The sequence below is a fragment of the Anabrus simplex genome, chromosome 1, assembly GCF_040414725.1.
Source record: "Anabrus simplex isolate iqAnaSimp1 chromosome 1, ASM4041472v1, whole genome shotgun sequence".
Taxonomy (NCBI): domain Eukaryota; kingdom Metazoa; phylum Arthropoda; class Insecta; order Orthoptera; family Tettigoniidae; genus Anabrus; species Anabrus simplex.
In genome coordinates this window covers 1,444,971,488-1,444,985,323 of record NC_090265.1, presented here as the reverse complement: position 1 = coordinate 1,444,985,323, position 13,836 = coordinate 1,444,971,488, and positions in this window count along the sequence as shown.

Sequence of the window (13,836 nt, the reverse complement as noted above, 5' to 3'; positions counted from 1 at the left end):
TCCTTTTTCTAGTGTTGTGTTTTGGAGTTTGTGCTAAGTTATGGTTGTATGTCTGTTTACTATTCTGGTGGTATCATCTCTGAGGCATGTTTGTGAGGATCCTCTTGATTCCTTTTACCTCATTGGACTGTGCATGCACTCCGGTTGTGTAGTGTGTAGTGCTGAGGTACTCTTGTTGGTAATATATCACCTTGCATCAGCGATTGTACCTAGTAATGAAGGGTGCCTAAACTTATATATCTACAACTTATGGGAAATAGTTTCATTGGAAACTGTCTTGAGTTGTCATATCTGGTGTGCTAACCTTACCTACCCTTCTGACGTCCCACTACATTGATCGTTTTGATTTATTGCAGTTTCATTCATTTTACCTACCGCTCTATGGGGTCACTCGGATGCTATCCTAGTTAAACACAGTTATGAGTTTAACTGTCTTACTGATCTGTGTTGTTGAAACTAGTAAGTATGGGATTACTAGCTAGAGTTACGCTCAGTACTAAGGTTTTACATGCTTTTAGAGTATTGGTTTCTTCAAGTTATATAAGCCATTTCTTCGTGTTCACTGCGTTTGAGCTTTCTGATCTGTTGAAACGCATTTCCTTCATTTACATATATTATTTTACCTTATTTCTTTCCGTTATGTGCTAGTTTTTATCCTATTATGTGAGGCTCACCACCTCACCTATTATTATTCCAGTATTTCACCGAGGTCCCTTGGGACAATTGAAATGGGTTCGGTTCTCACTTCCTGCTCCTATTGGTCGGGTTAAGTTTCTTGATTTGAGGTACCTTGTGTATCATTTATTTTAAAAATTAGATTACCTATTCTTGATACTAATATTATAGACTTGTTCTGTGAAAAATGTCATCGCGGTCTTGTTCTTAGCATTATTATGAAGATCGTTGTAGAGTAACTATTGCTAGAACCCGCCACCCTTATTGATTATTATATCTACTTCCATTTCTTTCCACATTATTTTGTCTAGGCATGGACTTTTTTCTTTAACTCCCATAGATGTCATGTAATTTGAATTATTTTTTGTGGGGTAATGTCTACATTCTGTTCCTTCCATATTTACTTTTATATTCTTCTTGTCCTCCTTATTGGGTTTGGTTTTGCAGTTGAGATGTTGCTGCCTCCATCCAATTTTGTTCACTTAAAAGGTTATCATTCTTTGATTTAACTATTATGGGTAATTTGTGTCTGGATAACTTATGCATCGTGAATTCAACCTGTGATTAACTTGGAATTCATGTTTGCCTTCTTATTGTTGTATTGTAAATTTGGTGCTGATGCAAGTGAATTAGTGAAGGATACTTGATTTACGTCCCTTCATTATGTGGTCTTCGGAACCATTGAAATGTTCTGGTGACTATCGTATGTGAAACGGTATGCGGTTGTGAGAGAGTAATTAATATTATCTATGATGTCAAGGTGTGTATTGGGATTTTTTATATGCTTGGCCTTGTGAAGCACTGCACTCGACCTTTGATGTCAATTCTTGTGTGATGTGAACACGTCCTTCTGATTATGTGACTTGTATTCAGTGTACTATGTGTTCTGTTGTATCTTGCTTGTTCTAATTTTATATGTGTGCTACTGCGATCTGGATTGTGTACCTGATTTTCACTTCTGATGGTTCTTTATCTAATGTGGTGGTGTACTGTAGTTCTAGGTCGCTTGATTGTTATAGAAAGTGATGCTACATTAATATATGGAGCATATTACCATTGTAGAAAAATATTCACCAATTTTGTCTTGTTTTTCCTTTTTTCTATCCTTGCTTGTTTTGTTTGCGTTTTAGTCTCGTCCTCAAATGCAATTATATCAATGGAAACGAAACAAGATTGTACGTTCCCTTAAATCTGAAGCGGAAGAGTTACGATAGGAACTGATCTTGGAGTGTTTAAAGAGTGCATTTTCAAAATCGTGACGTATGATGCAACGGAATTTGGATAAAGGAAAGGTACTAACATAAGTAGCCTCTTTTGTCGTATTCTACCTTTAAGTGTGCCGTTTTATGCATGAACCATTTGTTGCGAACTGTGAAGGAACTTTGAAGCCTTATAATTTGAAAGGGTCTAGTATGTGACAATTTGGTATGCGCTTCAACGTTGCCAAACATGTCCAACGAACAATCTGCATTCGAATCATTAAAACATGTGAACAAAACGTACTTTGGAATTAATTATGTGCATCGAACTTCTTTGAATTAAATGTGAACAGTGATGATGCATTTCTCTAAGTAAAAGCATGGTGGTAATGAGCAAACCTGGCTGATTTTATGCGTTGAAAATTTGAACATTATTGGTTGTGTTGTGGACAATGACTGTATCTTCGCAGTATTGTGTAAAACCTAACACGTATTTAGCCTGTAAGAAACTGTGGAACTTAAGTATGAAGCATTATCTATATGCTATGGTGTCCCTGAAGGTGGAGTTGGTACCGGTAGCCATTTTATTATGTGAATTGTAATAAAACATTAGTATATTTCTAGACCACGGTAATATGAAGCGAATAATGTCTGTAATAATGGCAAGTTTTAGGAAGAGAGGCTGTAATAGGACCTACTCTCTCCTCCTCCCATTGAGATTTTTGAAATGGCATTCCGCCTTGGAATTTCGTGTGGCCTGGGAATAATTTAACCTTATCCTTTCTTCTATTACATTCTCTGTGACTTTCCTTCATTTTTATTATGAATATTATTCTCCTCTGTGCTTGGAGCACCAGTTCCTGTCTTGTGCTGCCGCTTGTCAGTAGGGAGTCAAACTTCTGATTTGTTCTGGCCAATGAGAGCAAGGTTTAGCTGGGAGTTCGCGGATAGCGAGTAATTGTTAGCCATTACGTGTTTCATCGTAAAGGTTGTGTAGTGTACCGGAGCCTGATGGAGGCCTTCCCTGCCGCCATGGATCCTGGATGAAATGCCTTAGTTAGGGTGTGATCACCCTAACACTATTCAAGCTGTCGTCTTTATTTTTACTATTGCATCTACATGTAGTTTGTTTTTAACTCCTAGTCCCACGCTCTCAGAGTCAGTGTTCTTTATTGCAGTAATTGTTTTACACAACCTTGGATTATTCCTGCTGATTTCAAGATCTTTAAGTTAAAATTTCTGCATTATTATTTCGGCCTGCTCGTCATGAACTTCAAAATTCTTTGATAACATCAGCTTCACGTGTACACGTATTAACTGGGTTACTGTATATAACGTTTCTGAAAATCACGAAATCTTGTTTCCTCGCTTAAATTTTTCTTCTTAAATTTAAATTTTGTTAGGCCTCTTATGTTTCATTTTAGGGTTTGCGTAATTCCCACCAATTATATTTAATTGCTATTGTTATTGTTATAATACCTTTCGTCAAACCGTTTCCCTGTATATTGGGTAAAATCTTAATTGCAAAAATGTTGTGTAAGTTATGGTTTGAATACCACTTAGGGTTTCCGCAGGAAGTTATTTAAATAATCGGATCACATTTAATTATGTGATTTTTCTGTTACCCCTTTTCTTATTATTTTTAATTAACCTTGTGATTCTTTCCGTGTAATGGGATCTGCTGGATCGTCTATTGTTTTGATATGTGGAGTTCCCATATTGTCGTGTATTGTTCCGGGCTTCTTGGTTCGTTTGTTTTGTTTTGTGGGTTATCATGGTGATGGTAATGATGATTGTTGATGTAACAAGTGGACGTGGTTGATTTTATATATGTGACTCGGATTTTTGGAGCATCCCCTGTCGGTACATTTTCTTCTGGGATATGGTTGAGTATTTTTCCTCCACCCCTTCGTACTGATGTTTTCCACTTTTATTATTGTATCATTGTGCCTTATAGCACATTTAATATTGTGGATGATGATGAAATGTCCTTGCGAAGGCTCGGTGGAACGTCTTTTGATACCATCAAAATTAGAAAAACTAAATTAATGAACTAATAAACCAATGTTAAGTTAGTTCTTCTATGTCAGATTATTGTAATAGTCTTATTATTTTACTACCATTTTCTTGTTTGTATCGAACGACCGCGTTCTAACTAGCTGTTATTTACGTAGGTTGTTGATCTTCTTTTCTATTTTGGTGAGTCACTGTTATATTATTTATTCTTTCTTGATATGTTAAGAGGCGACGATATTGTTATTTCGGTTTGTTTTGGTTTCTTTCATTTATAATTGAAACACTTTTTATTTCATTTTCAAAGGTAGTAATTATTTTTAAACCTTTAATAATTTATCCGTACTCGGAAGTGATTTTTCAATCTACCTGCTTTTGTAATCCGGACACCCTGGCCTCCTTGAGGTAAGTTATTTGTCCTTTTATATTCTCATTTTATGCTTTGATTTGGATATTGTTCTAAGTATGTCCATTACTTTTGTCCGCTATATTTCGGTATCAAAGCGGCACAGTATGTAAAGGGTAAAACAGTTAATTCACTTTTTAATGAGCTACGAAAAGTTTTGTAAATTTAGTTCACATTTCTTTAAATATATTTTTAAAACCCTCGAGGACCGCAAAATATGGTTTCGCGGGCAGCCATTTGGAAACCATGTTCTACATGGCCAATAAATGTAGATACTCCATGGCTTCAGGGAGAGAACAAAATTTCAACAACTACATGAAAGTTTCTACATCCATTCGACATAGTTCGTGAAGACTTAGGGTTTTTGGGCAGTAATAGTTAATGTATGAAAGATCATTTTAATAAAGTGAAACTGGCTATGTCGATGTTGCCAAAACCAGTGCTGACTGTGAAATGGGATTTAGCACTTGGAATGTCATCATGACATCATCCAGGAACAGTCTTTTGGTTGAAAATATCTCTAGTTTCATGCTCATTAACATATTAGGACTACCAGTTCACTTATTATGTAAAAGAATGCTTGCTGATACATTTGACGGCTGATGACACAAGAATAAGACAACGTCAACTTTAAGAAAATTAAACATTCAAGAGTCTTTGGTAGCTCTTTTAACTGTGAGTACTCGAATGTTAAGGTTGTATGTAAGTAATTTTTCAAAGTAAATGTCCATAAAAAAGACTGCAACTTTTGTGTTATGTTTTCTAGAACTCAATTATAAGTCAGTAGGATTTATATTGAAATTCTATGTGAAATTGAAAAATATATTCATTAATGTTATTATATTATATTATATTATATTATATTATATTAAATTATATTATATTATATTATATTATTATTATTATTATTATTATTATTATTATTATTATTATTATTATTATTATTATTATTTACCAGATAGTCTAAAATTAATTAGATGTAAAAAACTAATTAATAGTACTAATAGCAAATAAGTTATATGTTTGTATGGAAACTAGTTGAAAGTTACAAAGCCATTTTCTGTAATTGATCAATTCTTGTGTTAAGCTATCAAAGCACAATAATTAATTATTTTAATTCTTTGCTACTGCTGAGCTGTACAGTTTTCTTGCCCTTCTGATTTTGCATTTTCTTAAACTAAACAGTGGTATATTGAGATATTTAAATACACACAGCTAATTTAATGCAATTATTGTCATGTTTTAATTGGACGAAAGCTTTTCTCAGCAACCCGTTAAACGCATGTTCATATTCTAACCGTCCATGGGTCGATTCTATTAACCCTAGACGTGGCGCGCCAATTTCTGTCACACTACCGGGCGTGCGGTTGACTTTGTCAACTAGTTACGTTTTAAGTCGTTTACAGGCTTCCAATCGCATGAACATTTCATTTAACGGCGTTTTATCTTTTGTTTCAATGTTATTCTCCCAATAATACTTATCTCGTAACGGGATTTTTCTGCTGGATTTCTCCTGGTCTAGGACATCTTGGAATAGACAACCCTTGCAGTCCAAAGATTACGTCATCTGCGGCTCCGGCTGGGAATCTTGGCTTGAGCTATTTCATCTTGAGCGATCAATTCCATCTGTTTAAGCTGACTCCATCTTGTCACCAGTTCTCATGAAATGATAAAACAACAAATACATGGTAGAATGCATATTTCACTGGTGAATAGTAGGCTACTCAATACGTATTAATTGACTTGTGATTCTTGTATTGTTCGTAAATATCTTTCGTAATTTGATAATTTCTTTAACTCGGCCTACTTTTGTTAAGTCTTCAGCCTAAACAGATATTGTTTCCCACTTGGAAACAATAAATTATGCTTTCCTTAGCATAAATTTGCCGCTATAACATTGATTTCGGCAATGTTCGACTCGGCTGTAGTCTCTTTTTGCTTCTGAATTTGGCTGTTGCAGTAATAAATAATCTCCTTCTAATCTTCGCTTTTCCTGCCGATATTTTGCAGAAAAAGTCTTCAATGATGTCTGTATATTATTACTTTAATATTTGACGTTGCGCTAATATTTTCCTTCTCCTTCAGTAAGTTGTGCTGATCCTCTTCAACTCGTAACTTTTCTCAAGGTAGTCAAGAATCGGGTCCATTCAAATTTTTTTATGGTCCAACATTATTTAATCTTGAGACTCTTTTCTTTGCAACCGGACGATATCGATTTACTATATCTCTACTCTGTGCACTTGCACATTGCCTGAAGCTATTGTACGCCATATTTGCCCACTGTTTCCATGACATTTACAGCCGTTAATGTAACGTAATGGTACAGTCGACAAAATACTTAGACGCAAAATCGTTCGGAAACAAGAAGTTGATTGAGTCGCGAGAGCTTGAAATTGAGCTATATTAAGTGGAAATAATAGCAACGATAGCCTAAATAAAGAGGCAATCATTATAAAAATATATATATACTTCGCAGAACCATGGCGAATTCACATTTTCCAGTATCGATGGATATTGTCTACTGTGTTCCTGAACAGATAATGGCTTGCTAAATCGGCATAGACCAACCTGGAGGGAGATGTCATCCTGGCAGTTAAAACCACCCGACCCGTGTGGAGAAGGTCACTCTACCCGAGATACCAGTGATGGAGAACCTGCCCAGTTCTCAATCCAAGGCCTGTGACCAGACCGAAGAGCAACTAAGGCCCGAGATATTGAATGGCGAGCTAAGTAATAGTATTAAGTAGTATAATTTCTTATGTAGAGTATTACCAGTATATGCAATAGATCTGAATAGCCTAAACGTGAGATAATTAAGTGTGCAGTGAATACAAGAAAGTGCAGTGTGAAATATTTAAGACGATATCTCGTGACAGATTGGTAACGTATTTACTATATCATCTTATCCAAGGAAGTAAGAATACGATTTAAAAGTGTGACGTAGTGTAACATATGTTTCATAGAATCCCGGTTAGTTAGAAAGATCCGTGAATGATGTAACACCAGTCAAACCCAGTTTACGTCACAGAGGGACGCATGTTTGAATTGGTTAAGTTAAATTACCATACTCTTTGCTGTGTTATTATATTGAAAAAAATAGATACTGAATTTGGGGTTATATGTTAAATTGTATGACAAAATGCGTTTTGAGGAATGAATTCTGCGCTATTGGAGTGATACGTATCGTTGTGTTTAATTAATATTGGAGGTTAAACGCGATAATTATAAATGTTAAATGAATTAAATATGGGTTGAAACGAAGATTAGTAATGAAATAATGAAGTATATATGATACTTTAAATGTATTATTGCGCAGATTAACAGGAAGTAAAACGTATATATATATAATGTGCGATATAGGAGCACAAGTAAAGCGACTACGGAATATAAATATGCCCCAGAGAGGAACTATAGCAAGGTATGGACAATAAAATTACGCATATTTTAATGAAGTGTGAAAGTGGTTTGACTATTATAACAACCGGTGATGGGTATATGAATGCATGACTGTGTCGTATTCTGAATGAATGTTAATGGCGTGGAAGATCAAACTAGGATGTAACTAGTATGGTAATGTAGTGTTGAAATATCTTAATGTAGGCACTTGCACATCCATATATGAAAAAATACTTATTGGCTACGTGCATATTGAACTGGAATACGTTACATAAGAAATTATATAGCTAGAGTAGGGAAATTATTTGGGATTTACGTAGGAAATCACCGATGCTTTATTAATCTGAAATATTATTAGAGCGAATATTTAGCTAGGAGCCATACTTAAGTGGCAATTGGACCGAGAAGCTTAGTGCGTCATTCAATATTTCATTTTTTTCACTGTAGTCTGCACCAACGAACTCAGATAATTTTCAATGTAACTTAGGTCACTGATATTAGTATTCAGAACACTTTTATTCATATTCAGTTCATTTCCACGATAATTTGAACAATGTAATGATTGTATTTTTTTGATGAGGGTATATAATTAACACCGTGAGTGATGGAATAATTTACTGATATACCGAATTTTGACCGTGATCAGAAGACTATGATATACTGTATACTTAAATGACCAGATGTAAATTTTAATAGGAAGATGAAACAAAGCAACAATTCATTTCAGGAATACGCGACCCAGAATGTTAAGATATGAAAACTTAGTTTAGGAATAAGCCAGCGCTGACTTAGAGTATTTGATTTAGGAATTAGAATATTTATTTATTAGGTTGACAATTGGAAGATCATGAGCAATATTTGACATTAACCATTTCTTTCGCAAGTCTTGATAATTTAATAAAATGTGTTTCTTGATTGATTTTTTATAGAATGGAATGAGTTTTCATTTGTAATGGTAGTCTGTAGTTATACTTAGTGAGTAAGGTTCTCGTTATGCAGATGTGTTTGTCGAAAGGTTGACTGAAGTTTGCGTACGCGAAATCCACTACTGAGCGTTGAATTACGTAATGCTGGACCGCATATGGTGTCATTATTTTCTCTTTGAACGCACGTTAAACTAAAACATAGAAAAATTAACCATTTTTCTGGAGGCATGAATACTCTGAGATATGTAACTGACTAATTGGGAAAAATACTGTGGTCACCCTGACCCGTAGGGTGCAATATGAATGTACTTAAAATGGATAATCATGAACACGTGAACTAATTTTGATAGGGACATGAATACTGCGCATATTTATAATAAGTTAAGCAGTAGATACATAATTAAATTAAAATAATGGTAATATTTTAATATTTGCACAATTATACAATGAAATGATCAGATATAATAGCAAAAAATACTGGATGAAAAGTAAACTTTGTTGCAATCTCCAAGAAATCTTTCTCACCTAATCTCCCGAGCAATGCCATAATTTCACTGCGGTTTGCAAATTTAGCATCGCACTCACGGCTGTAATTCACTTCCTCCCGCTTCCTAGAAATGTACAAAGTCCATTATAATAGTTCATCGACCATCTCAGCGTTTATGAACTGCATGACACAGTCAATTTCTGGTATACCTTCCTCGCCTCTCCTTCCGGTCCTGGCAGTATTTTTACAATATTCCTTGCTTTTGCCCTCGAAGTGAGTTTTGAAATGTCCATCTTGGACTACATTGTTCCTCCATCTCTCCAGAAAATAAATTCCCTTTCGTTATTGTCTTCATAGATCTCACTGTCCGAATCGGCCTCCTGCTCCGTATCACTGTTATGATCCTGATCCGATACGTTTACAATTTCCTCCTCCCCATCCAAAAAATCCGAGGCAGAATCCTTTATTTCATCGGACAACTGGCTCAAAATGTCAGGTATGTCTTCATCTTTGACAAAACGAGACCTAGAATAGAAATATACTACATGTAATTACGCCTGATTTTGCCTAATTACCCGAAAAGTACAGAGGTAAGGAAATTTGAAGGAAAAAATTTACTTACATGACCAGGCGCGCGGTTGACTTTGTCAACCAGCTTCGAGTTCCAAGAGTTCGCTCGAAATAATTACACACGTATCACTTCCACTGTTGTCGAAACTCGACTAACTGAAGGTCAAGAGTGAGAGCAAAGGTATTAGTTGCGAGGTGGTGAAAGGCTGACAGTTCTAGGAATTACGGCGTAAAATAGCGCGCTGGTTGACAAAAACAACCAGCGCGCCCGCTCTAGGGTTAAGGGTTCGAAGATGGTGTGAGTACGCCTCGGCTGGTGTCAACGGAGTTACATGAGTCTCCACTCATGGGCATGGAGATGACCATTTCGAGAAGGTAGATTATGTTAGGGACCATTTAAATAAGTCATTACGACTCCAAAATAACATTACCGTAATATTTAAACCACTAAGTTATTTGATATGTGACCTGTTAAATATTAAGCAGCCGTGAATGACCATTTAATAATGTTGAGTGGACTGACTATTATTCAGGTGTTTAAGAAACAAACCACTTTATAATTGATGAAAAGCTGAGGTGAAATACATAACTTGTGATAGCTATCTGGAATGAGCAAATGTACAATTACGTCACTGGTAGAATATATATATATATATAAAAATCATTGAGTGCATTCTAAGTCAAGGACATATTATTTCCATGGTACCTGAACAGAAAGCAGAGATACGATCAGGAAACTATACTGTTTACCAATATTACCGGATAGGTGATATCATATGATTCACATTTACTTGAAAGGAGATACAGAATTATTTCTATGCTGATCTTGGAATATTAATCAATCAACATCCATACTAATGAAACTATGCATCCTGGTCATTAATGTGGTATAATATCAAATCTTTGTGTACAAGACTATTTAAAACTCATTTGAATTGTATCTATTGTTTGAATACATTGATAGCCAGCTGAATTCCTTAGGCGGAATTTTTCTAACATAACATTTGAATATTAACTATGTTAAGAAACTTTATGGTGATAGATTAGTAAAAGCTTCATCTCTGCATTTTGAAACATTAACATCTCCACATAACTGACTTTAGAGAATTTCAATGACAAAATTTATTGTTTTGGACGAAATATCTCTTTGATGGCATTTGATACTTTTATTATTGTACCTGTAATACTATCCTTTCTCGTCAGTCACAGGTTTAGTTAAAAACTGGAGATCATTCTCTCGATTAATGCAATTTACTCTCGTTATTTGTAGTTTTGTTTGTTCTATCAATTGTCAATTTATTTTGCCAGGCTTCAGCATTTGATATTTTATTATACATATGTTGGTATATAAGTTCTCTGTATGTTCATATAACGTCGTGCCAAATCTACCTAAAAATATATTCTCTGAGACTATAGTCCATGCTGGAGGCGTTGACTGAAGGAAAGTTCCCATTGTATTTTTTACCCACGAGTGTATGTTGATATACGGATGTATGCCATACTCCGCTGAGCACCCGATGAATTATTTAGGAGAAATGCACGGCCACTCCAATGTGATATCAACCACTTACTTCGATGAGCAACCGTATATTACAATATACATGTATAAACATAAAGGTCCGATAATATTGACCATTGGGACCCTTAATCATTACAGGACCAGATAACTGTTCACCTACTTTACACCTCTCAGTATCGAGGCCTAGCTAGTCTTTCATTGTCACGTCCTTCGTTGCTCTTGTTTTTCTTTGCCCGATACATTCATTTTTCGAAGTGTCGGATTCCTTCCATTTTCCCCTCTGAGTAGTGTTATATAGAATGTGTTTGCCTAGTTGTACTTCCTCTTAAAAGTATTCACCACCACTATATCTATTTTCCAGAAATTTAGTAATGCATTCAGTAACTCTTTTGTCTGGTCCAATAGCCCTCATTTTCCTCAGTAATCTTCCATGATCTACCCAAATAAAAGCCCTGGGTTAGATCAATAGTGATACCGTCCATTTGATCTCCCGAACATAAACTATCTGCTATATCTTGCCGAAATCCTACAAGTTGAGCCTCACTGGAATAACCTTTCCTAAACCCGAACTGCCTTCTATCAAACCAGTTAGTAATTTCGCAAACATGTCTAATATAATCAGAAGGAATTCTCCCCCAGAGCTTAGAAACAACACCTGTCAAGCTGACTGGCCTGTAATGACCTGCTTTGTGATTATAATCCTCTACCCTGTGCACTGGGACTACTACTGCAACTCTCCATTCATTTGGTATAGCTCCTTCATGCCAACAATAATCAAATAGGTATTTCAGATATGGCACTGTATCCCAACCCATAGCCTTTATATCTCCAGAAATCTTGTCAATCCCAGCTGCTTTCCTGGCTTCAACTTTTGTGTCTATTTGTAAATGTCTTTATTATCGCAGGGAATTTTCAATACTTCGTTTGTGTTATCTATCTAGACGTTATCCCTGTAACCAGCAATCCCTACATACTGCTGACTGAATAATTCCGCCTTTTGTAGATCCTCACCTACACACTCCCCTTGTTCATTAATGATTTAGTGGAATATCCTTCCCGGAACCTGTTTCTGCCTTAAACTACATATACTGTATTTCCTTTGGTATCTAAAATCCATATGGCTGCCAATTATGTTAGCCATCATGTTATCCTTAGCTGACGTTTTCGGTAAATTCTATTTTCTAGTAAGCCCCTTCAATCTCTCCTTAATCTCACAACTATTCCTAACTGTTTTTCTTTCTGATTTTGCACCTCCCCCTTAATCTCTTTACTTCTTTATTGTAAAACAAACCTTCCTTACCATTCTTTACCAGATGATTGGATAGCTGCATCTGTAGTTCCTATTCACAATGAGGGTGACAGGAATGACTTGAACAAACACAGACGGTAAGTTTGACGTCAATCGCATGCAAGGAAGTGGAGCAATTAATAGTAAATTACTTGAGGTTAAAATGGGTCTCAGTGGATAGATATTTCGGTAAATTTGAAAATATATGAGGCACCGCTCCTGGTTTTCAACGTTTTCATCATTCACAACGAACCAGTCCGCCTTTATGATTAAATCTGCCGAAAAATGAAGGTCACATACTTTGGTTTTGGCCGGCAATTGCTTATCTTTCCGCGGAATAACGCTAGCCCACATTGCAACAAACAGATTATTTCCCTTTGGCGGTGTAAAATATCCATCCTGCGCTCCTTGAGGGAAGCAAAACTTCTTTGCTTCGTCGAAGTGCACGGAATCTCGAACCAAGTCGTTTTTAATCGAAAACATTGGCAGGTCATAAAGTCTATCCTCGGTCATTGTGCTGCGCAAGAAATTATCTTGTCTTCAGGGTTGAGAAACACCTTTCTGCTTCCGATGTCGTCATGGGAATAGTAATTACTATATGTAAACATTTCAAGCTTTTGCCAAAGATACTCGGCATCTTATTTTCAAAAAAAGACTGTAAAAAAGTCGTAGAAACATTTCAAAAATGATTTCGGATGTGAAATATTTCAGGTTCGCTTCTCAATTTCCATTTGTACAAAACTGAATGTAGAAACTTCTTCTCGAAGCTGCCGAAATTCTCTGCTTGAAACTGCTACAAGAAGATGGTTCGTGAATTGAAACTGAACGGCCACGGTCCATACAACGGGTCACCAGTGACAGCAACACGGTGAAGACTAGTATTATCGGAAACTATACGTCTTAGGGCAGATTAATGGGGAAACAACGGTAGGAATTCAGCGCAGATTGGGGTAAAGAATAAAGTACCGCGTTTCCAAAATACCAAAGAAAAGAACATATGAACATGAAAACTGCCGATACACATGAAAGAGGAAATGTATCAACCAAATCATCGAACATTTCAACAGCGAATTTACATACCATGCAGTGAAACATAACTTACTCCGAAATGAACAGGTGGGAATGCGTGTGAGGGTAGGAACATAACAACAGGTGAGAGAAGAGATCCTGTTACCATATACTGTCAAGGGAAGGAGAATCTTGGCACTCAAGAAAAAGGAACTGAATCACCAAATACAATTCCAAATATTATATTAGGTACCATGGAACAGTTACCAAGTGGGTATCCCGAAAATGAGTTTCTTCTGATGAAAATACGCATGAGGAAACTGGAAAATATATTGATATTAAATTGAAT